Here is a 27,537-nt window from a genome sequence, read left to right on the forward strand (position 1 = left end):
TGAAGTTCTAGGAGAACACCGAACTGGATGTTGTCAGTATATAGATGGCTTTTGAAGCCCAGAGTCTGGATGAAATCATCAAAGGAGGCTTGGATGTATTCCAACATTAAGAGGCTGGAGAGAAAAGGAGAACTCATAAAAAGAGACTAAGAAGAAGGGATCAGTGAAGCTAGAGTACAAAAGAAAAGATGTAGAGCTTTAAAAACCAAGGGATAACTGATGAATGGGTAAATAAATAAAATGTGTATGTGTATATATATATATATATATATATATATATATATATATACATATACACTTACACAGTGGAATATTAGTGATCAACAAGAATGAAATCTTGCCATTTGCAACAATGTGGATGAAATTAGAGTGTGTTATGCTAAGTGAAATAACTCAGAGAAAGACAAATATATGATTTCATTCGTATGTGGAATTTAAGAAACAAAACAGATGAACTTAGGGAGAGGGGCACAAAAATATAAAAACAGAGAGAGAGGCAAACCATAAAAGACTCTTAAATACAGAGAACAAACTGAGGGTTACTGGAGGATATTGGGTGGCGGGGGATGCGCTAAATGGGTGATAGGCATTAAGGAGGGCACTTGGGATGAGCACTGGCTGTTGTATGTAAGTGATGGATCACTAAATTATACTCCTAAAATCGTTATTACACTATACATTAACTAATTTGGATTAAATAAAAAAATAATAATAAATAAAAACAAAACAAAACCAAGGAATAAAAAGGCATCAACAAGGAGCAAGTCATCAATTGATAGACTGAATAAGATGAGGACTGGGTTTAGCAATAGAGTTAAGGAATTAAAGAAATCTGGGCAGCAGAAGTTTTCTTTGAGGATGGAGAGAAAAGATTTGTGTGGGTTTAAGAGAGAAAGGAACATCTTCTATGAAGTATTTTTGTCAAAAAAAATCAGACTTCGATCTAGCTTCTGTACCTACTAGGTTTTAGAAAATGCATACAGGAGAGGAACAACATGGGCAAAATGCAGACCTTAGGAACTTAGAACAAAGGGACTGGTTTCTTTAAAAAACATTGCCATTGGTATGGGAGGAAAGGAGAGAAGTAAAGAAGTGGAATCACATAGATTAGAACAGATATAAGAATATGGTGACCAACATTTCATTTTGTCTGTGATTATCCTGCTTATTGTTAATAATGATTCCTTTTCTCTCAGATATGTCCCAGTTTGGACAATAAGTTATAAAGTCACTCTATGCAAGCATAGACTTCATTTTAATCAAACAATAGACTGTAAAAGAAGTATTTATGAGATAATTTGGAAAATTGGAATACTGATGATCCATTTAGTGATATTAGAGAGTTATGGTCAGTTGTTTTAAGGTAAAATTATGTTGTGTTTATATTTTTAAAAAGAGATCTTATCTTTAGATATTTATAGATGGAGTGATATACCAGGAATTGTGTGTGTTTGTGGGGGGCGGGTAGTAGTTAGTAGCACTGAGAAAACTAGAACTATATTAGGTTTATAATTATTGACACTGGGTGATGAGTATATGGGGATTTATTACACTATTCTCCTTTATTTTGGATTTGTTTAATATTTTCATAATAAGTTTGTTTGTTTATTTAGAGAGAATGAGAGAACACAAATAGGGGAGAGGGGCAGAGGGAGAGAGAGAGAATCTTAAGCAGGCACCGTGCCACACATGGAACATGTTGCTGGGTTCAATCTCACAACTGTGAGATCATGACCTGAGCCAAAATCAAGAGTTGGATGCTTAGCTGACTGAGCCACCCAAGTGCTGCTCATAATAAGAAGCTTAAAAAACAGATACATAGGGAAAATGGGAAGAGGGAAAATAGAAATAGTGATTAGACATCACTTTTGAGGCATCTTCTAAATTGTAGACCATAGTATATCTCTCCTTTTATTTAGGTTTTCTTTAATTTCTCTTAGCAATGTTTGTGGTTTTCAGTGTAAACATCTTGCAAATGTTCTATCAGCTTCATCCTTAAGTACCATTCATATATTTATGCTATGGTAAATGGTATTGATTTTTAATTTCATTTCTAGTATCTAGAAGAAATATACCTGATTATTGTATATTGATCATGTATTCCGGAATTTTGCTAAACTCGTTAATTAGTTACAGTAGGTGTTTTGGTAGTTTGCATACAATTGTTTACATAGATGATTTTTTTAATTTTCAATCAAGATGTCTTTTATTCATTTTTCATGCCTTTTGTACTTGTTTGAAACCTCCAGTAAAATGTTCAGTGGAAGTTGTGAGAGTAAACATTTTTGTCTTGCTCTTGTTCTTAAACAGAAAACTTTGTCTTTCACCATTAAGAATGATATTCTCTGCAGTTTTAAGTGCATTTCATTAGGTTGAGGAAATTCCTTTCTATTTCTACTTTACTGAGTGTTTTCAACATCTTATCTGCACCTGTTGATATCATCATATATTTTGTTTTTCTTTTTTTGGTCTGTTAATATGGTAAATTACATTGATTTTTGAATGTTAAACTAACTTTGTATTATTCATTCAAATACAAATTGTCAAATGATATATTTTCTCTTTTTGTAAATATTATATGTTGGGTTTGCTTGTTAAAGTTTTATTAAGAATGTTTGCATCTGGGGCGCCTGGGTGGCTCAGTTGGTTAGGCCTCTGACTTCAGCTCAGGTCATGATCTCACAGTTTGTGGGTTTGAGCCCCACGTCGGGCTCTGTGCTGACAGCTCAGAGCCTGGATCCTGCTTCAGATTCTGTGTTTCCCTCTCTCTCTGCCCCTTCCCTGGTCATGCTCTCTCTCTCTCTCTCTCTCTCTCAAAATTAAATAAATACACATTAAAAAAAAAGAATGTTTGCATCTATATTTTGGGGGAAAATTTAATTGATCCATAGTTTTGTTTTCTTGCAATATTCTTAGGTTGTGGTATCAGGGTAATACTGGCCCTATAAAATGAGTTGGGAAGTATTAACTGCTCTTCAAATTCTGGAAGACTTTATGTAGAATTCATACTATTTCTTCTTTTAAATATTTGGTAGAAGTTAATAGTGAAGTCCTTTAGACATGGAAAGTTTCTGAGAAGATTTTAACTACAAATCCAATATATTTAATAGATATTAGGCTATTCAGATTATGTTTCTTCTTGTGCGAGCTTTCGTAGTTGGTGTCTTTAAAGGAATTTGCCCATCTCAGTTGTCAAATTTTTTGGAATAAAGTTGTTCAAAGTATTTCCCTTTCCCTTTTTAATGTCTGTAGAATTGCTTTCTCATTCCTGGTAGGTAGTTGTCTCCATACTTTCTTTCCTGATCAGTCTGACTCACTTTTCTTTCCTGATCAGTCTGACTAGAGGTTTATCCATTTTATTGATCTTCTCAAAGAATCAATTTTTGTTTTCATTGATTTTTGTATCGTCTTTCTGATTTTCTTTCATTGATTTCTCCTCCAATATTTAGTATTTCTTTTTCTGCTTCCTTTGCATTTTGTTTTCTCTTTTTTATGAGATTCATAATATGAAAGGTGAGATCATTAATTTGAGACTTTTCTTCTTTCCCCATGTAAGAGTTTAGTGCTGTAAATTTTTTCTTTAGTAACTCCTTTAGCTGTATTCTATAATTTTGGTATATTTTAATTTTCATTCAGTGTGAAATATTTTCTTTTTTAAAATTTTTTTTTAACATTTATTTATTTTTGAGACAGAGAGAGACAGAGCATGAACAGGGGAGGGTCAGAGAGAGGGAGACACAGAATCTGAAACAGGCTCCAGGCTCTGAGCTGTCAACACAGAGCCTGACGCGGGGCTTGAACTCACAGCCCTCACGGACCGCGAGATCATGACCTGAGCTGAAGTCAGCCGCTTAACCGACTGAGCCACCCAGGCGCCCCTGGTGTGAAATATTTTCTAATTTCTTTTTTGCTTACTTCTTTGGTCCATGGGTGATTTAGAAATGTCGTATTTTATTTCTAAATATTAGAGTTTTCCAGAGAGGTTTCTGTTATTGGTTTCTAATTTAATTTCATTGTGGCCAGAGAACAAACTTTGTATATCTTGAATCCTTTTAAATTTGTTGAGACTAATTTTATGACTTCAAATGTGGTCTATCTTGGTAAATGTTTAGGTATGCTTGAAAAGAATGTGTATTCTACTGTTATTGAGTGGTATGCTATATAAATGTTAGGTCTAGTTTATTGGTAGCATAATTCAAATCTTAAACATCATTATTGATGTTCTGATCACTTCTTCTATCTATCAAGTTGAAATTTCTTAGTATAATTGTGAATTTTCTGTTTTTCTTTGCAGTGCTATTAGATTTTCCTAAATGCATTTTTTGGGGGGTGCATAAATGTTTTCTTCTTTTTTTAAAAAAAGATTTTTTTAATGTTTTATTTATTCTTGAGAGAGAGACAGACAGACAGACAGGTTGTAAGTGGGGGAGGGGCAGAGAGAGAGGGAGACACAGAATCCAAAGCAGCCTCCAGGCTCTGAGCTGTCAGCCACAAGCTGCAAGATCATGACCTGAGCCAAAGTAAGACGCTTAACTGACTGAGCCACCCAGGTGCCCCATAAATATTTTCTTCTTGATTAATTGGCCCCTTTATATTTTGTTGTGTTTATTATTATGTGAAGAATTATATTTTTAAATGAGTATTGCTGATAAAATAATATGTATCATATATATTTGTATATAATATAAATATATATTATATATGTATAAGTATATATCATATATATTTATGTATATACGTACAAATATATTTATAGAGAGACTTATAGCCACTTTTCATAACTTTCTTATTAATTCTAAGGTTTTTGATGATTTTCTGGAATTACTGGATATGTGATCATATTTTCTGCAATTAATTATACTCTTGGTACTTTTCTTTCAATTTCTTAATGTGCTTTTCAGAACTTCTAGAACACTTTTGTTTATTCGGGACTTCAATGAGACTGACTCAGTAAGTGTGATTTTGGCTGCTGAGTGGAGATATAAAATCTTTACAATATTAGGAAAGTATACTTCTAGTGCTTATTTTTATATATAGATTTTGTTTTTTTATTCTTTGTCAGCATACCATCAGCTGATTTCAGAAGACTTTTTTTCTGTAGGTCTTAGGCTTTAATCCAGTTTTGCCCCTCAATCTCTCCTGAGTCTCCAAGTTGCTTTTAAAGTCCTTGAGCTCAGGGTATATATTTCCAAACTGGCAAAGAAATAATTGAAAAACAAGTGTTAGCTATGCTAGATACTCACTTAGAGGCACCTCATGATTTCAAGGCAATTTAGGATCATAGGTAGAAGCTGATTTTACCACCAAGATCCTTCCAGTTGAAACCTGTATTTTAAACTAGTCAGAAATATACATTTTGTGGTGCTTCATTCACTAAAAAAATCTCACTGACAGAGCTGAATACTGTTGTATCTGAATAAGTAACTACTCTTAAACCATGTTTGCACTGGAGAAGTTTAGTCTTATGGGAATTTCCTGGATCAGAATATACAAGGAGAGGCAGCTTTTAGTAAAGGATAAGTAAAAGTACAAGTCATAGACATAGGTTTTAACTGAGTATACCCACATGATGGGTTTTGAGCAAACTGTACTTTCCTTTTTATTTTGATGAATTCATTTTGGTGTTTTCTTCTCTGCATCACAGTGCTTATTATAATAATTATTTCAAGGATCTTTCAAAGCAGACACTTTTTATGGTATCTGAAAAAGTGCCAGAACATTCCTATATTCATTAGAGGAAACAATTTTTCAACCTTTATCACTTAAATTGCAAAAGTTGTACCAATACTGGATCTACTTTTATTCCTTATTTTTATTTTTTAAATTGATAAATTGAAATTTAATCAAAATTAAAACATTGCCTTTCAAGAGATAGTTAAGAAAGTGAAAACTCATTTTATAGCCTGAGGAAAAATATTTGTAAGATATATATCTGATACATGACTATCATTCTAAATATACAAATAGTTTTTATAACAAAAGTAAGAAAAATAACACAATTCAAAATAGTGGCATGGATCTACTTAAAAAAAATTTTTTTTAATGCTTATTTAGTTTTGAGAGAGAGAGAGAGAATGAATGGGGAAAGGACAGAGAGAGAGAGGGAGACACAGAACTCAAGGTGGATTCCAGACTCTGCACTGTTAACACAGAGCCCAGTGTGGAGCTTGAACCCATGAACTGTGAGATCATGACCTGAGCCAAAGTTGGACGCTCAACTGACTGAGCCACCCAGGCGCCCCTGGATCTACTTGTAAGGTTGTCTCATTCATTCATCAAATATTATTGCTTTACTTAGCACTTATTAGTATCAGGAATTATCTTTGAAAATAGGAATATGAAGATGAATAAGTCATAATCCATGCCCTCAAGGTGATAATAGTCTCAAAAGGGTAATGTTTAAACAAAACAATTCACATTAATATGGTAAATGCTATGACAAGGTACTTTGAGAGTATAGGAAACGGTTATCTAAATCAGAAGTTCAGGGAAATTCATTGACAGTGGTAATGAATATTTGTCCTCCTTCTCTTAAAATAGAATTTTCAGTTTTGTACATCTGTACTCAGCTATAGCCTACATTTCAGCCATTTGACTAAGTTGTAGCTAAAAGAATGTGAAGGGAAGTGATTTGTGTTACTTCTGGGTCACAGTCTCCTTCCTTCTCTGTCTCCATATGACATCCTAAAATGTGAGATTGTGAGATCAGAAACCATAGAGAAGAGAGCAACATCCTAGAAATAATGGAACAATAAAAAGATTGGATTCCTGACAACCTTATAAATTATTAAGCAGAATAACCCTCATCCAGACTACTAATATAATAGAGAAATAAATGTTTACTTTGTTTAAACCACCCGTTAATATGAGTCTGTATCATCATAGCCTTGTCTAGATCCAAACTACTATGGTGAGCTTTCCTCAGCCTTCACTCTCTTAGACCTTTCAGTATACTTTGGTCATATCCTCATATTTAAAAGCTTCTTTATTGATGTCTTTGTTCTGATTGTCTTAATCCTCTCAAATGTTTTGTCAGTCTCCTGTAAGACTCTTTTTTCCTGTTTCTCCTGCTAATGTGGAACTTCCCCAAGGGCTTTTTTTTTCTTCACCCTCTTCTAGCTTTACTCATCCCCCCACCTTAGAATTCCATGACTTTAAATAGTCCCCCTTTAAAACTGATTTCTAGAACTCTATTCAACTCCTGGACTCCTGGCTTGTCCCATAGGCTTCAGATATAGGTTTCCAATAGACTGCAATAAACTTCCACTTGGAAGTCTTGCTGCCATTTTATATTCAGTTTACATTAACTTTTTTTAATCTTTATTTATTTTTGACAGAGAGAGAGAGAGAGAGAGAGAGAGAGAGACAGAGCATGAGTGAGGGAGGGTCAGAGAGAAAGGGAGACACAGAATCCAAGGCAGGCTCCAGGCTCTGAGCTGTCAGCATGGAACCCAGTGGCGGGGCTCGAACTCATGGAGCACGAGATCATGACCTGAGCCGAAGTCGGATGCTCAACCGACTGAGCCACCCAGGTGCCCCTATATTCAGTTTAAATTTAAATTCATGTTGCTCTCTAACCAAACTTCCTTCTGGAGTTTGCTATGTATGTTAACGACATCATTATCCTCCTAGTCATTTATGTTTAAACCTTAGCATTGTCTTTAGTTTCTTCTTTTACCTGTCAACTGAAATTTAAAATGGTAGACTACCTGAATGACTTCCTTTTATAGTCCTGCCTCCCACAGTTCTCTCCATAAAGACGGAGATGGTGATTTCTGTATCCAGAATGCTTTTAATTCCCATTCTCCAAAGCCTGATCAAAGTAGCTGGTTTCAGGCCTCTGTGGGAAACCTCAATCTAGGTAATTCAGGAAAAATTCTCCTGAAAATTCAATTAGGTTCCTCCATGCGGTTTATGAGCCCATGGCTCTGACTCCTCTTCTTTCATATTACTGCTAATTCCTTCTTCTTGCATCTTTTTTTAATGTAATTCCTAGCTGTCTAACTTTAATGTGCACATATTCCTTTAAGTATTTGCCCATTCTTTATTTGGAGATTATCATTTATCCTCTTTTATTTGTCTGTAAAAATATTGCCACCTTTCCTCCCAGTTTCTGCCATTTTCAAAGATTTTTATTATTTTATTATCAAGTAGTTGGATATTACTACTCTCAACAATTCAAGGGATTGGTATTGGGTGGTGTTGTTAGTTTACTGACTTAGAGCTTTTGAACCTTCTTCTCTCGTGTACAAATTTGAGTTCAACGTTTGAGGCAGAACTTGTAGCCCAACCACATATTAGCTTTTTGATTTCCTCCTCAATTCCTAACACTGGTATCTTCTCTCTACTCCCATATTACATTATAAGGCCCAACAGACCTTGTGTCAAAATGACTTCCACTTATACCTCTTTATAAATACGCCCATTGTCACCATCTTGGTTTAGGCTTTCATTACTGCATCCCTTAATTCTTTGTATTGTCCTTTGGGCCTCATGTTTCCACTTGTATCAGTTGATCCCACAGCTTACTCTTGCCAACTACTGCCTTCATGTCACTTCCTGTTCATAAACCTCAAATGGTTTTTATTTTCTTATGTTAATGTGCAACCAAGACTCTTGTTTCTTTTTTAGCTTTTTGTTCATACCCTCTCATCTGACAGATCATCATCTCTGAGATCACTTCTTCCCCCCAAATACTTAGAAATGCTTATGTCCTTTTCAATCTAGTCAAAGCCTATTTTTGAGACCCAAACACACCCATTAAGCTTTTTCAGACCATCATGACTCATAATGGTTATCCTCTGAGTGAGATTTTATGGTTATATAAGTTCTTCTCTAGCTAGGAAAATCTTGGTTTCCTCTTTTATTTATTTATTTATTTATTCATTTATTTACTTATTTATTTTTGACTACAGCTGACATCAATGTTACATTAGTCTCAGGTGTAAAACATAGTGATTTAACAAGTTTATACATTATGCTTTGCTCACTGCAAGTGACTACTGTCACCATACAGCTATTACAATATCATTGACTATATTCCCTATACTGTGCCTTTTATTCCTATGACTTTCTCGTTCCATGACTAGGAAAAGATAATGGGTCTTTATATCCCACCTCCCTCAGTTACCAAGTGTAGGCCACTCTGGAAAATGTGGCCTCAAACAAGGAGGGCTCTTTGCAGCTGAAGTGGACCCAAAAGAAGTTGGCAGCTGGAGGCTGCCTGCTGACCACACTCCCTTTATGTCCCTGAGCAGAAAGTCTCTCCTTGAAGGGGTATCTGGTGATGAATCTCAGTGTTTAATATTTGGTTTATTTTGTTTTTCTTCATGTTTAGTCAATCAAAAGTTTATGTCATTTACTTTCAGTTGTGTAATAATAAATATATTTTAGCTTATAGATAGCCCTGTGAGTATTACTTTGGCATCATCCCACAGGTTTCAATATATAATGATGTAATTGTTTTTTCTGTATAGTTCATAATTTTCATTTAGATTTCCCCTGTAACCAAAAAACTATTTAGTGTTATGTGTTAAAATTCTTAGTGATGAATATAAAAAACTCATTATTGTGGAAATTTTCAAATTTTGAATTGTTAATGTAATGTTTGTAATATAATCTGGATACTAATGGATACATATTGCTTATTGTATATATTCTTATATATTGTATACATTCTTTTTTATTAAACTACTTTTATTCATAAATATGTTTTAACTTAAACACTTATGGAGTTATAATAATTAAAAGTAGTTTTCCACTGTGCATGATGTTTACTGGTGATATGATCAACCAGGCTGAAAATGAACAAGTAATGATGTCATAGTGGCCAAATCCACTTGATTATAGGGTGCAATGTGGATAACTACATAAAAATTTTAATGCAATTTTCCTCGAATAATGATTCATAAATTGTAATTCTGCATTGCTATTATGGTCTTTTTTTTTTTTTGTCTTTTAAGTTTTTGGTTTTATAACTCCTTTCAACCTTGAATTTCAATCACATTGAGAGGGATATTGATGAATAAATAAGTGGGTAGAAAGATCATGACTTTTCTTTAAATTAAGTTATCTAAACTCTAGAATATTATTAACACAGAACAGTTTTACTCCTACTTACCTCTCCTTTGCTAAGCACTTACCAAACAGTATAGCAATGTGAAACTCTGGAAAGTAAAGAGGTTATGTGAGACTGGCTCTGTATTTTTTGAGATTGTTTAATCCATTTTTCCTGTCTCATTATATTTCATATGATACAGTTCCAATTATTTGTCTCCTTCCTTTCATTATGGTACCAGAATTGTCTACATGTCCCGAAAAGAATGATTACTTTTTCTCCTTTTTTTTCTTCTGAGAAATACCCTGTTACATTTTGAAGATAAGCCATTATTATGGCCATTCATATCAATGTGAAAGTAGTAAAATTCTATCAAGTGTCAGTACTCAATTTACAGTGATGTTTCAACAAACTCTATTTGCATCCATATTCTACTTTATATACAGGCCTAAAATTATGTTTCATTTCTTAACACCACATCTCTAATTGAAAATAGGAAAAGTCAAGGATAGGAGGCAGAAATGATAACTTTGAATGTAAAAATAAGAATTTTCACCTATAGGAAGCCATCGTATTTCTTGCTCCAGGGGATTGAATACACCATAACATAATGTAATCTTTAAAAGCATAATGGGACAGAGACAACTGAATAAGATGCACAAATTTTGACATCAACAAATTGTCCAAGAATCTATGTACTATACCTGGGACTGACAAACATTCCATTTCTTTTAACATTTAGTTACTTTAAAAATCAAACTGCTTGAATAATTTTTTTTCTTTTAAAATTTTTTTTAATGTTTATTTATTTTTGAGAGAGACAGAGACAGAGCATGAGTGGGGGAGAGGCAGAGAGAGAGGGAGACACAGAATCTGAAACAGGCTCCAGGCTCTGAGCTGTCAGCACAGAGCCCAACTCAGGGCTCAAACACACGGGCCATGAGATCATGACCTGAGCTGAAGTTGGACACCCAACCGACTGAGCCACGCAAGCGCCCCAAAACTGCTTGAATAATTTTAATGCCAGTATTTATGCAAGACTTCTAAAGCCTGTTTAAGAAAAAGAAGTCTGAAAACACAATATTGCATTGTGTCATTATATACTTACCAAAATAGAGCCTAGTATAAAACCAACCTTATAAATAGCACTATTCTAAGAGAGAACAGAAATGTTGATTTAGTAAGGAAAATAACAGCGCCTGCACTAAGAAAAAAAAAGTCAACAGTTAGTAAAAAAAACTTGTACCAACACCTAGAGATTTATCTGCAAACATTACTATTTTTTTTAATTTTTAAAAAATTTCGGGTATAGTTGGCATACAATATTATATTAGTTTTAAGTAAACAACATAGTGAATTGACAATTAAATACATTACAAAATGCTTAACATGATAAGTGGTGTTACTATCTGTTACCATACAAAGTTATTAAAATACTGACTATACTCTCTATGCTATACTTTTTTCATCCCTATGACTTATTTATTTAAAACTTTTTTCCTTGATGAGCCTGGCTGAAGATTTATCAATTTGTTTATCTTTTCAAAGAACCAGTCTTGATTTAATTGATATCCCCTATTGTTTTTTAATCTCTGTTTCATTTGTTTATGTTCTGATCTTTATTATTTTCTTCCTTCTAACTTCAGGTTTTGTTTGCTGTTCTTTTCTAGGTCTGTCATGTGTAAGGTTAGATTATTTGAGATTTGTCTTGTTTCTTGAGGTAGGCCTGAACTGAGATAAATTTCCCTCTTAAAGTTGTTTTTGCTGCATTCCAAAGATTTTGAACTGTTGTGTTTTCATTTTCATCTGTCTCAAGGTATTTTTTTTTTTAATTTCATTTTGACTTCTTTGTTGACTCATTGGTTGCATATGGGGTTTTAGGCTGATATAGATGTATGTATATGAATATATATCTGTTCTACCTCGTCAGCCTACATATATATATGATACATATTTGTGTATATATTATATATATGTGTGTGTATGTATATGTGTGTGTGGGTATGTATGTGTGTGTGTGTATCAGAGTTGATGGAATGCTCTTGTTCCAGAAAGACAGATTGCACTCAGCAGCTTTACTGTTTCTGTTGATCCTCAAACATTTACCATTTCAGCAATTCTCCATTTAAATGGAAAACATTTTTCCTGCATTGACCCCACTACAGTCTAATCTGTTTACATATAGTAGTGATGTTTCTATAAAGTTGCCACAAACACTGAATTAGTGAATACTGAACTATTGCGCCTATGATAAATACAGGGTTAAGTTTCTGCGAGCCTTTGGTCACAGCATTTTTGTCAGCTGAAACACCATTTGCTTCATATAGGTTCATTTGCCAACGTCCTTGTAAAACGAGTCAGTCTCATAGGCATTGACAGCCTGCTCTTCCACATAACTCTGTTTTTGTATAACACCTAGCAGGTATTTTAAAAAGTTCTTCTGCAGCTTTCTGATCTGCAGAACCTGCTTTCCTGGAAGTTTAACATTTTTTACTCTTTATTGCCTTTCGAAATATGCAAGCAGCCAGAACTAGCTAAGAAGGGTTTGACATTTTCTTGACCTAGGTAACATGACCATAAATTTCTTTGATTTTCAGTCTTACAATGGTGCTCTCCACTATGCTTTTTTAATTGGTTTTAATCTGATGAATCCACAAATTTTTTCACTTTACATATTTTCCATAACTTCATTGCACACTATAGATGTTACTTTAGCACTTCCAGAGTGTCTTCATGTACAAATAAGCAAATAACCTATTTTTTCCCTAGAAGTACCACTTTTTAGATTTATTAATGTTTGACTCTTGGCCAACAGAACTATAACTCAGTCCTGAAGGAAGCTAATCTAATACACGTATTTTCTTTGTAAAGCACCAGCATAGCCTTTTGCACTTAGAAACTCTAGATAGCACTTCAGCACTATGTTTGGGGGTCATTTTCAACAGCAACATCACCAACAGAAAGCTCAAAAATGTGAAAAACGTTAACACTAGACCACAAGAAGAAAAGTTGTTTACAGTAAGAAAGTTGAAATAAGAAGACAGAGGTTTCTTCATTTGACCTCAGCTGGTAATGTGTTAGTGAACTCAAATTATTATTCTTCATTCTGTGCATGTCCATGAGTGACCATGAGAGAGTTATGGAGATTGATTTTGAGGTTACAAATAAATTTTAGTGAGTAGGTGAATTTGCAAATATGGAATCTGTGAATAATGAGGATTGACTGTAGTTGGGCAGATGATATCAGGGAAATTATCTATATTCTTTCCGTGCCAATGTGGCTACTGAATAGACCCCTTCACCACAGACTGCCATCATTCTTTGTATACAAAGTGTCCTTAGAAGATTGTTATACAAGGTAACTAAGGTCAGATTTTCAACATCATTTGGTATAAGTTAAAGAAAAGGCTTGATTGGAAAACTTAAGATCTGAGAGCCAGTATGAAGGGGCACACAAACCCACATCGAGGGAAGCAAGCTGGGTCAGGGGCAAGATGTAGGAGGGTTACATTCCAGGGTAGGACCCTTCCTCCTTATAGGAAAGACATGAGGGCAATCTTGTCTGTTGGGAATAGGATGGTGGGGGGAACAGACTACATGGGTGCCAGACAGTCTGAATTTAGATGTCAGCTATTTTCAGGAGACTTCTGTGAAATCTAGCTGCTCAGCACCTGGAGAGCATAAAATCTATGGGAAATTTCAGGCCTTTTTTTCGTGGGAGAAGAGAGTCATGAGACTGGGGAGCTGAGTTCAGGTGCAGCCCTTCCCATTCTCCCCTCGCATTAAGGGGTCTGGACAATGCAGAGTGAACTTCCACATCACTCTACATCAAATCTCATAGCACCATGTGGTAGTTGATTTATTGTTTGTGTTAAACTGACTTCCAGATTGGAAAACAATCATTATGCTTGAATGTAATTTTCTATTATATTGCCATTTTTCTCCCTGGAGACCAGGATTTATTGATGTCAACCTGATCAGAGAATGCCACTTTATATTGAGTACTCTGTATTCAAAACTATTATAGAATATGTGTAGCAAATCTAGGTTGTGCTATTTAAGGTAGCTATGTACTTTAAGTTATAGAACTTCCTTTAGAAATCAAAGCCCAAACAAATGAATCCATTTCTGTCTCCCCTCCAAAAAAGGACACTTATCTATTCAACTTGGAAAATTAGCTAAAAAAGTCCCCAAATTAAAATAAAATCTAACATTTAATTTTATTATACCATATTTTTTACTGCCTTTACATTCCTTAGCTTTAAATTTAAAGGTTTTAAATTTTTAATGGTTTAAATTTCCTATATTAAGGACCTTTCCAATTTGTAGTTGTAAATCTCTTTGAAGATCATATTTTACTAGAGATGGTAGGAGGACTGGCCAATACTTCTTCTCATTTATTTTTTTAAAGTTTTTATTTAAATTCCAGTTAGTTAACATACAGTGTAATATTAGTTTCATGTGTACAATCTAGTGATTCGACACCTCCATACCTCACCAGGTCAGGTGCTCATCACAAGTGCTCTCCTTAGTCTCCATCACTTATTTCACCAATTCCCCCACTCACCTCCTTACTGGTAACCATCAGTTTGTTCTCTATAGTTAAGGTCTGTTTCTTGGTTTGCCTCTCCCTGCTCCCCACTGTACTCATTTTTGTTTCTTAAATTCCCATATGAGTGAAATCATATGAATTGTCTTTTTCTGTTTGACTTATTTTGCTATGTGATTACAAATGACAAGATTTCATTCTTTTTTGTGTCCAAGTAATATTCTATTGTGTGCATTATACACACCACACACACACACACACACACACACACACACACACACACACAGCATTTTCTTTACCCTTTCATCAATTGATGGACACTTGGGCTATTTTCATAATTTGGCCATTATAGATAATGCTGCTATAAATTCCAGGGTACATTTATCCCTTTGAATTATTGTGTTTGTATTCTTTCGGTAAATACCTATAGTGTATTTCCAGGATCAGAGGGTAGTTCTATTTTTAGCTTTTTGAGGAACCTCCATAATGTTTTCCAGAGTGGCTACACCAACTTGCATTCCCACCAGTGATGCAAAAGAGTTCCCCTTTCTCCTCATCCTTGCCAGCACCTTTTGTTTCTTGTGTTGTTGATTTTAGCCATTCAGACAGATATGAGGTGATATCTCATTGTAGGTTTGATTTGCATTTCCTGATGATAAGTGATGTCGAGTATCTTTTCATGTGTCTGTTGGTCATGTGAATGTCTTCTTTGGAAAAATGTCTATTATTGTCTTCTGCCCATTTTTTAAAAAAGTTTTTATTTATTTATTTTGAGAGAGAGAGAGAAAGCATGAGCAGGAGAGGGTCAGAGAAAGAGAGAGAAAGAGAGAGAGAGAGAGAAAACAAGGATACCAATTAGGCTTTGCATTGCCAGTGTGGAGCCCGATGGAGGGCTCAAACTCACAAACTGTGAAATCATGACCTGAGCCAAAGTTGGCTACTTAACTGACTGAGCCACCCAGGTGCCCCTATTTTTGTGTATGGTATAAGAAAATGGTCCAGTTTCCCTCTTTTGCATGTTGCTGTCCAGTTTTCCCAATACCATTTGCTGAAGAAGTTGTCTTTTTCCCACTGGATATTATTTCCTGCTTTGTTAAAGATTAATTGACTATCTAATTGTGGGTTCACTTCTAGGTTTTTTACTCTGTTCTATTGATCTATATGTCTATTTTTGTGCCAATGCCATAGTTTTGATTATAGCTGTGTAATATAACTTGAAAGTGTGGAATTGTGATACCTCCATCTTTGCTTTGCTTTTTCAAGTTTGCTTTGGCTATTCAGGGTGTTTTGTGGTTCCATACAAATGTTAAGATTGTTTGTTCTAGCTCTGTGAAAATCCTGTTGGTATTTTGGTAGGGATTGCATTAAATCTGGAGATTACTTTGGGTAGTACAGACATTTTTAACATTATTTGTTCTTCTAATCCATGAGCATGGAATGTCTTTCCATTTCTTTGTGTCCTCTTCAGTTTATTTCATCAGTGCTTTATAGTTTTCAAAATACAGGTCTTTCAACTCTTTGGTTAGGTTTATTCCTAGCTATATTATTATTTTTGGTGCAGTTGTAAGTGAGATTGGTTCCTTAATTTCTCTTTCTGCTGTTTCATTATTGGTGTATAGAAATGCAGCATGTTTCTGTATAATTGATTTTGTATCCTGCAACTTTACTAAATTCATTTATCAATTCCAGAAGTTTTTTGGTGGAGTCTTTCAGGTTTTATCTGTATAGTATCATGTAATCTGCAAATAGTGAAAATTTTACTTCTTCCTTGCCAGTTTGGATATCTTTTATTTCTTTTTGTTGTTTGATTGCTGTGGCCAAGACTTCCAGTACTATGTTAAGTAACAGTGGTGAGAGTGGACATCCCTGTCTTGTTCCTGACCATTGAAGAAAAGCTCTCAGTTTTTTTCATTTAGGATGATGTTAGCTATGGGTTTTTCATATATGGGCTTTATTGTGTTGAGGTATGTTCCCTCAAACCTACTTTGTTGAGGGCTTTTATCATAGATGGAGGTTGTACTTTGTTAAATGCTTTGTCTACATCTATTGAAATGATCATATGGTTTTTATCCTTTCTGCTACTGATGTTATGTATCACATTGATTACTTTGCAAATATTGAAGCACCCTTACTTGGAATAAATCCCACTTGATCCTGGTGAATGATTTTTTATTTTAATTAATTAATTAATTAATTTAATATAATTTATTGTCAAATTGGTTTCCATACAACACCCAGTACTCATCCCAACAAGTCCCCTCCTCAATGCCCATCACCCACTTTCCCCTTTCCTCCATCCCCATAAACCCTCAGTTTGTTCTCTGTATTTAAGAGTCTCTTATGGTTTCCCTCCCTCCCTCTCTGTTTGTAACTTATTTTCCCCTTCCTCTGCCCCATGGTCTTCTGTTGAGTTTCTCAAGATTCACATATGAGTGAAAACATATGGTATCTGTCTTTCTCTGACTGGCTTATTTCACTTAGCATAATACCCTCCAGTTCCATCCACATTGCTGCAAATGGCCAGATTTCATTCTTTCTCATTGCCAAATAATGAGACAATATATATAAATATTGTATATATAATATATACATATATATTTACATATGTATATGTTATATATACAATATTCCATTGTATATATAAACCACATCTTTATCCATTCATCAGTTGATGGACATTTAGGCTCTTTCCATAATTTGGCTATTGTTGAAAGTGCTACTATGAACATTGGGGTACATGTGCCCCTATGCATCAGCATTCCTGTATCCCTTGGGTAAATTCCTAGCAGTGCTATTGCTGGGTCATAGGGTAGTTCTATTTTCAATTTTTTGAGGAACCTCCACACTGTTTTCCTGAGTGGCTGCATTAGTTTGCATTTCCACCAACAGTGCAAGAGGGTTCCCATTTCTCCACATCCTTGCCAGCATCTATAGTCTCCTAATTTGTTTATTTTAGCCACTCTGACTGGCGTGAGGTGGTATCTCAGTGTGGCTTTGATTTGTATTTCCCTGATGAGGAGTGATGTTGAGGATCTTTTTATGTTCCTCTTGGCCATCTGGATGTCTTCTTTAGAGAAGTGTCTTTCATGTCTTCTGCCCATTTCTTCACTAGATTATTTGTATTTCGGGTGTGGACTTTGGTGAGTTCTTTATAGATTTTGGATAATAGCTCTTTGTCTGACATGTCATTTGCAAATTATCTTTTCCCATCCCTCGGTTGCCTTTTAGTTTTGTTGATTGTTTGCTTTGCTGTGCAGAAGCTTTTTATCTTCATGAGGTCCCAATAGTTCATTTTTGCTTTTAATTCCCTTGCCTTTGGAGATGTGTCGAGTAAGAAATAGCTGCGGCTGAGGTCAAAGAGGTTGTTGCCTGCTTTCTCCTCTAGGGTTTTGATGGTTTCCTGTATCATATTCAGGTCTTTCATCCGTTTTGATTTTATTTTTGTGTATGATATAAGAAAGTGGTCTAGTTTCATTATTCTGTATGTTGCTGTCCAGTTCTCCCAGCACCATTTGCTAAAGAGACTGTCTTTTTTCCATTAGATATTCTTTTCTGCTTTTTCAAAGATTAGTTGGCCATACATTTATGGGTCCAATTCTGGGTTCGCTATTCTAGTGAATGATATTTAAAAATACATTGTTGGATTCAGTTTGCTAGTATTTTGTTGAGGATTTTGCATCTATGTTCATCAGAGATGATGAAGTTCTCATTTTTTGTAGTGTCTTTATCAGATTTTAGTATCAGGGTAATGCCTCATAGAATGAATTTAGAAGTTTTCCTTATTTTTATATTTTTGGAATAGTTTAAGAATAGGTATTAATTCTTTAAGTATTTGGTATAATTTGCCATTGAAGCCATCTGGTTCTAGAATTCTGTTTGTTGGGAGTTTTCTGATTCAATTTCTTTGCTGATTATCAGTCTATTAAAATTTTCTATTTCTTCTTGATTCTGTTATGGGAGGTTATGTTTTTCTAGGAATTTATAATTTCTTCCAGTTTGTCCATTTTTTTGGCATAAAGCTTTTCATAATATTCTCTTATAATTGTATTTCTGTGATGTTGTTTGTTATTTCTCACCTCTCATTTATGATTGTACTTATTTATGTTCTTTCTCTTTTCTTTTTGGTAAGCCTGGCTAGAAGTTTATCAATTTTATTAATTTTTTCAAAAAAAGAACTTCTGATTTCATTGATATGTTCTATTTTCTTATTTTCTTTATCATTTATTTCTGCTCTAATCTTTATTATTTCCTTCCTTCTGCTAGCTTTGGGCTTTGTTTATTGTTCTTTGTGTTGCTCCTTTAGGTATAAGATTAGGTTGTTTATTTGAAATTTTTCTTGCTTCTTGATGTAGGCGTTTGTTACTATATACTTCCCTCTTAGAACCACTTTTGCTGCATCCTAAAGGTTTTGGATTGTTGTGTTTTCATTTTCATTTGTTTCCATGTATTTTTTTTAAAGTTTATTTATTTATTTTGAGAGAGAGATGGGGGGAGGGGCAGAGAGAGAGGGAGGGAGAGACTCTCAAGCAGGATCTGTACTGTCAGCATGGAGCCCGATATGGGGCTCAAACTCATGACCCATATGACCTGAGCCGAAATCAGGAGTTAGAATCTTAATCAACTGAGCCACCCAGGAGTGCCTAGGGAGACCTTCTTTAAACTACCTGAAGTTTGGGCCTCTTGCTATCTCTGGGTTGAGCCATTCATTGATCCACACTGTCGCAGAAGTCTGGATTTTTCCTTTGTAGCATTTAATACAAGTTAATTTGTGTAATGATATAATATTTAGTCTTCCCCACAAGCCTGAAAGTTCCACAAGGTAGGGACTGTTTTCTATTGCTAACCATGGTATTACCAGGGCCCCAGTACATTGTATACAATAGGTACTCACTTAGTACTCTCTTAGCAGGTACAGCCTTGTCCCACAAATCTATCTTATTAGATACTCTCCAAGGACTAGGTGGAGAGGTACCTAAAGTTTATGAGCTTGGTGGTGGAGACAGTGTCTGAGCAGTCAGAGAGATGGAGGAGTTCAGAGCTGGTGCAGTGGGGGAAGCAAGAAGGGATACTGAGGACACTAAAGGATGCTCATCGGATGAGTTTGCCCCTGTGCTCTCAACATCACATTTCCAGCCCAAATGAGTCCTTCTTCAATCATTTATGAAATAATTTCTTTAGAGGAAGAGGTAAACATCTGAGTAAAAAACCAAGGCCAAAACAGCTTTGCAGAATTATAACATGTCCCCGAAACCAGTTACAATTCAACTGGATTGGACTTCAAGAGAGAAATGATTGTGTTCCTCCAAATAATCTTCAGTTAGGAAGCTCCCACTCCTCCCAAGATGTGGAAAGATGATTACACCTTCTGCTGTCAGTTGCTGAGAAAGAAGTTTTTTCTCCTGATGGACCGACCAACACTATTTCTTTTTTGCTGCTCTTTTCCCTTCTCCTTTCCTTGGTTTCCCCTTGCCGTGAAGCTTCTTTAGACGCATCTGCTCCTCCTTGAAGTCCTGATGCTCATCTCTATAGAGGCCAAGAAAACGTAGTGTCCCCATGAGTGCAAAGTAAGTGTTGTGATTTGGATACCAGTCATAAGTCTCCTTCCTCTTGGCTAAAGGCTACTCACTGAAGAGCTTCACCACTTTCATGTTTTTAGAATCAGTGGGCCTGGCAACTTCACCGAGTAGCCGGGCACTGAGACAACTCATGTGCAAGGCATATTCTGAAAGTGAAGACATTTCTTGAGCAGCAAGGAGCATGAATCCCTACACGCAACCTTCCTCTCCCGTGCGCCCCTCTCCTGGAAGGCCCTCCCCTCTGTCCATGTATTTTTCCATTAATTTCCTGATTGACCAATTCATTGTTTATTAGCATGGTATTTAACCTCTGTGTATGTGGTCTTTCCTGATTTTTTTTTTGTGGTTGACTAATAATTTCATAGGATTGTGATCAGAAAAGATGCATGGTTTGACTTCAATCTTCTTAATTTGTGAAGGCCTGTTTTGTGGCCTAATATGTGATCTATTCTGGAGAGTGTTCCATGTGCATTTGAGAAGAATGTATAGTCTGCTGTTTTAGGATGGAATGTTCCTAATGTATCTGTTAAGTCCATGTGGTCCAGTATGTTATTCCAAACCATTGTTTCCTTGTTGATTTTCTGTTTAGATGATCTGTCCATGTGTGTGGTGTAAAAGTCTCCTACTACTAATGTATTATTATTGATTAGTTTCCTTGTTTACTATTAATTGTTTTATATATTTGGGAGCTTTTGTATTGGGTGCATAAATACTTACAATTGTTATATCTTGTTGATTTGTCCCCTTTATTATTATATAGTGTTCTTTTTTGTCTCTTGTTACAGTCTTTGCTTTAATTTAATTTAAAAAAGTTTTTTTTATGTTTATTTATTTCTGAGACAGAGAGAGACAGAGCATGAGTGGGGGAGGGGCAGAGAGAGAGGGAGACACAGAATCAGAAGCAGGCTCCAGACTCTGAGCTGTCAGCACAGAGCCTGACGCGAGGCTCGAACTCACAAACCGTGAGATCATGACCTGAGCCGAAGTCAGTCGCTCAACCGACTGAGCCACCCAGGCACCCCTACAGTCTTTGCTGTAAAGTCTAGTTTGTTCAGTATAAGTATTGTTACTCTGGCTTTCTGTTGACATCCATGTACATGACAAATGTTTCTCCCATCTACTCACTTTCAATCTGAAGATGTCTTTATGTCTAAAATGAGTCTCTTGTAGTCAGCCTATAGATGGGTATGGTTTTTGTTGTCCACTCTGACACCCTGAGTCTTTTGACTGGAGTGTTTTGTCCATGTACATGCAAAGTAATTAGTGATAAAAATGTATTTATTACCATTCTTTTACTTGTTTTGTGGTTGTTCCTGGAGATTTTCTCTGATCCTTTCTTGTCTTTCATGTTTTACTGATTTTCTTTAATGATATATTTGGGTTTCTTTCTCTTTATTCTTTGCATGTTTATTAGTGGTTTTTGATATATGGTTTTTGAAATATGGTTACCATTATGTTTGTATATAACCTCTTCTGCATATAGTAGTCTATATTAAGTTGTAGGTCATTTAAGTTTGAACCATTCTTTTCTCCTGTCCTCCCCACATTTTAGGCATATGTTGTTATATTTTATATCACTTTTTTTGGTGGGTTCCTTGACTGATTTTTTACAAAAATATTCATTTTTACTGCTTTTGTGTTTCTTACCTTTATACTTTCACTTTTGGTCCCCCTTTGCACTCAAAGTGTCCCCTTTAATATTTCTTGTGAGGCTCCTTTATTGGTCACAAACTCCTTTAGTTTTTATTTGTCTGGGAAACTATTTCTCCTTCTATTCTGAATGATAGCTTTGCTGAATAGAATATTCTTGGCTGCAGATTTTTCGCATTTAGCACTTTGAATATGTCATGCCACTCCCTTCTGACTTGCCAATTTTCTGTTGAAAAATATCCTGCTAGCCTTATGGGTTTTTCCCTTGTAAGTTAATGACTTATTTTGTCTTGGTACTTTTAAGAATTTTTCTTTATCACTATATCTTGCAAGTTTACTTACAGTATGTCTTGATGGGAATTCTCTGTGCCTCCTGGATCTGGATGTATGTTTCCTTCCCCATATTAGGAGACTTTTCAGTTATTATTTCTTCAAATAAATTTTCTGCCCCTTTTCTCTCTTTTCTTCTTCTGGGACTCCTATAATATGAATGTTATTATGTTTGATGGAGTTACTGAGTCTATTCTCATTTTGCATAATTTTGCATAATTCTTCCTCTCTTTTTTTCCGCTTCATTGCTTTCCGTTGCTTTGTCTTCTAGGTCATTAATTTGTTCCTTTGCTTCTTCTAGCCTACTACTGTTCATTATATCAAGTATGTTTCTAATTTTGTTTTTTGCACTCTTCATCTTTGATTGATTCTTTTTTTTAACTCTTTTATTACTGTGGTAAGGGTGTCACTGATGTCTTCCATTCTTTTCTCAAGTCCAGTGAGTGTCCTTAGGATTGCTGCTTTAAATTTTCCATCAGACATGTTACTTATATCTATTTTGCTTAGATTTCTAGCTATGGCCTTATCTTGTTCTTTTATTTGGTATAAATTCCTCTGTCTTGGCATTTTGTCTAAGTCTCTTCCTGTTTCTCTGTGTTAAACAAACCAGTTATTTCTCCTGCTTCTGAAAGTAAGAGGTCTCCTGCTTCTGAAGAAGAGGTCATGTAGTGCCTAGGGCCCGGTGCTTCAGGAGCATATCCAGTGTGTGCTGCATGTGCTTTGCATGTGCTCTAGATGCTCTATCCTTCAGGTCAGTCATCTGCAGAGGCTCTCCTTGCTTGCTGTGGGCAGTGTTTGGTCCCTGGCCTGAGTGTGATGAGTTTTAATTACCACATTCTGCTCTGTCTCCTTGTGAAATGCAATCTGTCACCACCTCCACTGGAAGTGAGGTGCTGTAAAACTCTCTGATCAGAAGATATAGTGTGGGCAGGGGTTTGTGCAGGTCTTCTGGGGGAAGGGATGGCCTCACTAGGACTGAGGAACTGTGACTGACAAGGGAAGTTCCACCAGAGCACAGTGGGGTGGGGCTTAGTGTAAGCAAGTTAGGCAGCCATTTTTCTTGCTGCACTGCCTCCCACAGGTGGTTCTGTGTTTATGCTGAGGAGAGGCAAGGGAAACGGCACCGGCCAGCTCCTGTGTTCCCTGAGACGTGTCTGTATGAACGCTGTTTCTCAGGGACTTACTTGAGAAGAGCAAATAGTCTCCCCACTGTGTGCCCCAAGCACTCTTCAGATTGCTATTTCCATGCTGTCTGCCATGGGTTGGTTGCCTGCCTTCTCTCCAAGAGCAGTGTAGTGCCCTTGGGGCTCTATCCCAGCCAAGCTCGCTGACCTCTAAAACTCCAGGCTTTAAGTCCAGCTGGTTGCAAGAACTCACAAAATTCAGCCCCTCTAATTTTCCAAGGCAATGGCTATGAGGAAACATTCTCCTTATGCATTCCCCTGTGTGGTCATCTCTGTCTCACCCTTCTCTGTGACCACAGCTCCCTCCCTTCCACAGCCAGGATCCATTTCTCCCCTAAACTATATCTCTGTGCTTCCTCCTTTCTTCAGTGTGATCACTTCTCTCCCTTTAGTTGTGAAGTCTGTTCTGCCAGCTTTCAGGTCAGTTTCTTGGGTATTTGGGATGATTTATCTAGTTGTATTCATGGGACGAGGTGAGCCTAGGATTCTCCTATTCCACTGCCATCTTCTGGTCCCAATACCTTCTCATTTAGAAGTTACAAATTCCACAGCCTCAAACTAAGATTGCAAAATAATCATTAAAGAACTTTCTCCCAAAACATCAGCCTTGGAGAATAATTCTTGAATAATCGTTGTTAAACATATAATGCCATGCATTTCTATATTTTCTACCTTTACCCATTTTTGTTTTCCTATTTAATTAGGGCCAACTTTCTAAACACAAACTTAAGCCAAACACATAAAAAAATAGTGATTTAAAGCACAAGTCTATAAGAAAAGATCAACATACCAGTTGTTTCAAGATCATTTCAGTTCAATATATTGGGAGCAAAGATCCATTCTGAAAATGAAAAAATATGTAGTTTAAAAAATTCTTAGAGGCATAAACCAAATTCTTATCTTTCTACCTAGTTTGTTTTACAAAGAAGCTTCAGAAATATTTGACTATAGTTTTAATGATGGAAATGTTATGTTTTCATTTCAAAGCAATGAAATTCTGATGTTTAATGTGAATCCAGTTGGCTCTCTTTTGTACATTCATAGTTTCAAAGGCTAGAATTTGTTATCAGCAAGGAGAGAGATTTAAGCTGCACACATAAAAACAAAGTTACTTAGAGTTCAAGGTTTTGTCTTGTAAGTAGCATTCCACTTAGAGTTTCAAAACTTTTTACTTTAAAATACTTTACTTGAAGCCAACCTTTTTTAAGGGTGTTCCTTCTGAGAGGATCAATAAAAGTGCAGCATTATCCCACTCTCACCTCTTAAGACCTTTTGCATTCATCCAGTTTTCTTATTTTTTACCCTTTATCTTGCTAACAGTTCTCAGAGATTTCTTCTGTGTTCCTGTGAAGGTAAGTTTCTTGTCAAAGAGGCATGTCATCTTCTGAGGTGGCTCATTCTCTTTAGCTACCCTGTCATCTTTTATGTCCTTGTTTAGGGCAGTCCAGTGGTCCAGATACAAGGCCTAGATCAGCTTCTAGAGATTCTGATCATCATCTTTGACTTGTCATGCTGGAGTCACAACAGTACCCATGGAGACAACCTTGATATAGAGACGGGGTAGATATTTTTCAGGTGTCCATAGTTACTATATTACTATTTATAGCTAATTTTCTTCTTGGGAACTAGGAAGAGAGGGGGAAAGATCTTTTCTTGTTTGTCCTTGAAAATCTCTTTTTGACATGGCATGACTACCACTTTCCCTGGGTTGGCTGCTACTCTGTCACTTCCAATACCCAAGTGGCCTGGGCAGAGTTTACTGTAATGAGCAAACTCATTACATCTCTACAAGCTTTCTTTCTTCTCTCTCTAGCCCTTTTTGATTTACTCCTCACCTCAACCAAAACTTGCTTACTGATCTTCTGGTCCTAGCTGTTGGGCAACTTTACCCTTTCTCAACCTTACCTTTTCAGAGATGACTCCAATTCTATTCATTCATGCATCTGTCACCAGATTCTTTCAGGGCCATGAATTTTTCTCCATTTCTGAACCTGTTGCTATAATAAATCAAATGTTTACTCATTAAAACGTTGCATCCCTTTCTGACCCCCCATCATGGGGATTGAATTAGTTTATTTCTGCATTTTTTTTCTGCCAAGCACTATTCTAGTCTTCCTGCATTTTCCTTCGTGCAGGTAAAGTTAGTTACTAGTGTCTCTGCAGAGACTAGCTCACACCCTGCCCATATGCCAGTTTATTGATTCCTTGAGAAATCTAAGTAGTGAGTTGACACAACCTTTCCAATCCCCACCCTAACTTAGGTCATTGGGAAAATGAACTTCCATTACTTCCCAGTTTCAAGTAGGAAAGAAATTCACTTTTTTTAAGTGAAAATCTAGTTTAAAGTTTTTTCTAGGCAGGGGGATTGATAGGTAGAGTAGATGAGACATCATTGATTGGAAGAAATAGTTGACATATTATCTACATCAACATATGTACATGGAAAAATAATTGTGCACTGTTTCCAGAAAGTATCTTGGGTATGTAGAATGAAATGAGCTCTATTATAATATATGATCCAAAATTCATCTTTCAGGATGTTATTGTTGTTTTTTAGCACAAACCCCTCCAAACCTCTTTCTAGACCTTTGCCAAAAGGTGAATATATCTACACTATGTATATCTCCACCTCTAATTATGAATTTATTTTCTTATGGTTGTCCCCATTATAATGTCAGTGGCAGGGGCGCCTGGGTGGCTCAGTCGGTTAAGCGGCCAGCTGACTTCGGCTCAGGTCATGATCTCGCGGTCCGTGAGTTTGAGCCCTGCGTCGGGCTCTGTGCTGACAGCTCAGAGCCTGGAGCCTGTTTCAGATTCTGTGTCTCCCTCTCTCTGACCCTCCCCTGTTCATGCTCTGTCTCTCCCTGTCTCAAAAATAAATAAAAAACATTAAAAAAAATGTCAGTGGCATGATGCAGGTATCTATTACTAAGAAAATTGTCTGTCACCAACATGACTGTTACCAAGAATTACAGCCCCAACTGCTTCATGTGGTTCAATAGTATACTTGGGGTACCTTACTCTTCTGGCCATATGTTTGTAAATAATCTTCAACTTCTCCCTCTTTTTTATTTTTTTACCTTTAATCTATTCTTCCAAAAAGTATTGCTGACCTATGTATGTGTTCTTCTGAATTCACTGACTTTATACATTCCATTTTTTCTAACTCTGATACCTTCTCCTCCTCCATTGCCATGGAGTTTTTCCTCCTCTGAATTCTACCTGTGATCACTATTGCCCATTTTACATAAATGATGTAAATGCTTTTGTAGAAGTGTGAAGGAATTGCTGAATGGAATCAGAGGAAGGAATTAGTGATTTTGCAAGCAAAGAGAGGGTTCCTAAAAGGTTTCCTAGAGGAATTAGAATCTGGGGATATTTGAGGAATGCACAAAATAGGTTAGGAAGGGCATTTTAGGTGATGGAAATAGAGTTAGAATAGCACAGGGTAGCTGAAGTGCAGGTTTGAGGAGGGAGGTCAGGGAAGATACCGAAGGGCCTTAAACTCATGCTAACAACTGAACTTTGTCATATGAGATCTGGAAAGCAAGTAACTGGTAAAATATTATATGTATTGCAAACATATACTGTCCTTATTCCTTAGAGCAGTGAGTGTGCTCCTTGTTCCCTTCCAGGTGTTATAAAGCAGTTTTGGTCTCCAGAAACAATGAGGGGAAGAATAATGTTCATGGCTCTTACTATGTACCTTGAGTAGAGTTCTGGCACTAGAGTGGCCTCTGTAGTGAGGATAACACTGTTTGGAGTACTGTACCTTACATATCATGGGTGCTTGAACATGTTGTTGAATGAGTAAATGGAAAAAAAAATCCTTCCCTGGCATTATTCTCCCCACAAAATCAGAAGTCCCTTTTCATACACTCCTGTGGGAAAAAAACAGATTCTCCTCAAATATAGTTCTAGTATTTCCCACCCCCTTTGCCCCCCATCCCTCACAGTTACGTTTCCTTAAAATTTGACTGCACCTTGCTATTGGAGGCCACCTGGGCGGGGGGGGGGGGGGGTGGATATGGTATGGGCTTCAGAGCCAGGGAGACTCAGGTTCAAATCCTCACTTAGTAATTGTGTGAACTTGAATGATTATGTAACTTTCTAAACCTTTGGTCATCATCTTTACCCTATCAATGAGGAAAGGTTGCAGTAAGGAGAGAGAAAATGTCTGTAAGATACTTA

At 36.2% G+C, this 27,537-nt stretch overlaps 1 long non-coding RNA gene and 1 pseudogene across 2 annotated transcripts in view; one reads left to right on the forward strand and one right to left on the reverse strand.

Moving 5' to 3' along the window:
* LOC122229739 overlaps positions 1-27,537 on the forward strand; it is a 237,298-nt gene that overhangs the window by 138,957 nt on the left and 70,804 nt on the right. The gene's annotated exons all lie outside the window — the stretch shown is intronic.
* LOC122229738 lies at positions 19,917-20,344 on the reverse strand (annotated as a pseudogene).

The sequence above is a fragment of the Panthera leo genome, chromosome C2 (assembly GCF_018350215.1).
Source record: "Panthera leo isolate Ple1 chromosome C2, P.leo_Ple1_pat1.1, whole genome shotgun sequence".
Lineage (NCBI taxonomy): Eukaryota > Metazoa > Chordata > Mammalia > Carnivora > Felidae > Panthera > Panthera leo.